The following is a 2,360-nucleotide window of genomic DNA, read 5'->3' on the forward strand; positions in this document are numbered from 1 at the left end:
TCATCCACACTGATATGTCTGCCAGACATGCAGAGATGCGATTCGCCACCTGGTCATCAGAAGGGGGAAAGGAGAAGATTAATTGTGTGTCGTCTGCATAGCAATGATAGGAGAGACCATGTGAGGTTATGACAGAGCCAAGTGACTTGGTGTATAGCGAGAATAGGAGAGGGCCTAGAACAGAGCCCTGGGAGACACCAGTGGTGAGAGCGCGTGGTGAGGAGACAGATTCTCGCCACGCCACCTGGTAGGAGCGACCTGTCAGGTAGGACGCAATCCAAGCGTGGGCCGCGCCGGAGATGCCCAACTCGGAGAGGGTGCAGAGGAGGATCTGATGGTTCACAGTATCGAAGGCAGCCGATAGATCTAGAAGGATGAGAGCAGAGGAGAGAGAGTTAGCTTTAGCAGTGCGGAGCGCCTCCGTGATACAGAGGAGAGCAGTCTCAGTTGAATGACTAGTCTTGAAACCTGACTGATTTGGATCAAGAAGGTCATTCTGAGAGAGATAACGGGAGAGCTGGCCAAGGACGGCACGTTCAAGAGTTTTGGAGAGAAAAGAAAGAAGGGATACTGGTCTGTAGTTGTTGACATCGGAGGGATCGAGTGTAGGTTTTTTCAGAAGGGGTGCAACTCTCGCTTTCTTGAAGACGGAAGGGACGTAGCCAGCGGTCAGGGATGAGTTGATGAGCGAGGTGAGGTAAGGGAGAAGGTCTCCGGAAATGGTCTGGAGAAGAGAGGAGGGGATAGGGTCAAGCGGGCAGGTTGTTGGGCGGCCGGCTGTCACAAGACGCGAGAATTCATCTGGCGAGAGAGGGGAGAAAGAGGTCAGAGCACAGGGTAGGGCAGTGTGAGCAGAACCAGCGGTGTCGTTTGACTTAGCAAACGAGGATCGGATGTCGTCGACCTTCTTTTCAAAATGGTTGACGAAGTCATCTGCAGAGAGGGAGGAGGGGGGGAGGATTCAGGAGGGAGGAGAAGGTGGCAAAGAGCTTCCTAGGTTTAGAGGCTGATGCTTGGAATTTAGAGTGGTAGAAAGTGGCTTTAGCAGCAGAGACAGAGGAGGAAAATGTAGAGAGGAGGGAGTGAAAGGATGCCAGGTCCGCAGGGAGGCGAGTTTTCCTCCATTTCCGCTCGGCTGCCCGGAGCCCTGTTCTGTGAGCTCGCAATGAGTCATCGAGCCACGGAGCGGGATGGGAGGACCGAGTCGGCCTGGAGGATAGGGGACATAGAGAGTCAAAGGACGCAGAGAGGGAGGAGAGGAGGGTTGAGGAGGCAGAATCAGGAGATAGGTTGGAGAAGGTTTGAGCAGAGGGAAGAGATGATAGGATGGAAGAGGAGAGAGTAGCGGGGAGAGAGAGCGAAGGTTGGGACGGCGCGATACCATCCGAGTAGGGGCAGTGTGGGAGGTGTTGGATGAGAGCGAGAGGGAAAAGGATACAAGGTAGTGGTCGGAGACATGGAGGGGAGTTGCAATGAGGTTAGTGGAAGAACAGCATCTAGTAAAGATGAGGTCGAGCATATTGCCTGCCTTGTGAGTAGGGAGGGGAAGGTGAAAGGGTGAGGTCAAAAGAGGAGAGGAGTGGAAAGAAGGAGGCAGAGAGGAATGAGTCAAAGGTAGACGTGGGGAGGTTAAAGTCGCCCAGAACTGTGAGAGGTGAGCCGTCCTCAGGAAAGGAGCTTATCAAGGCATCAAGCTCATTGATGAACTCTCCGAGGGAACCTGGAGGGCGATAAATGATAAGGATGTTAAGCTTGAAAGGGCTGGTAACTGTGACAGCATGGAATTCAAAGGAGGCGATAGATAGATGGGTAAAAGGGAGAAAGAGAGAATGACCACTTGGGAGAGATGAGGATCCTGGTGCCACCACCCCGCTGACCAGAAGCTCTCGGGGTGTGCGAGAACACGTGGGCGGACGAAGAGAGAGCAGTAGGAGTAGCAGTGTTGTCTGTGGTGATCCATGTTTCCGTCAGTGCCAAGAAGTCGAGAGACTGGAGGGAGGCATAGGCTGAGATGAACTCTGCCTTGTTGGCCGCAGATCGGCAGTTCCAGAGGCTACCAGAGACCTGGAACTCCACGTGGGTCGTGCGCGCTGGGACCACCAGATTAGGGTGGCCGCGGCCACGCGGTGTGGAGCGTTTGTATGGTCTGTGCAGAGAGGAGAGAACAGGGATAGACAGACACATAGTTGACAGGCTACAGATGAGGCTACGCTAATGCAAAGGAGATTGGAATGACAAGTGGACTACACGTCTCGAATGTTCAGAAAGTTAAGCTTACGTAGCAAGAATCTTATTGACTAAAATGATTAAAAAGATACAGTACTGTTGAAGTAGGCTAGCTGGCAGTGGCTGCGTTGTTG

The sequence above is a fragment of the Oncorhynchus gorbuscha genome, unplaced genomic scaffold, assembly GCF_021184085.1.
Source record: "Oncorhynchus gorbuscha isolate QuinsamMale2020 ecotype Even-year unplaced genomic scaffold, OgorEven_v1.0 Un_scaffold_308, whole genome shotgun sequence".
Classification (NCBI taxonomy): Eukaryota; Metazoa; Chordata; class Actinopteri; order Salmoniformes; family Salmonidae; genus Oncorhynchus; species Oncorhynchus gorbuscha.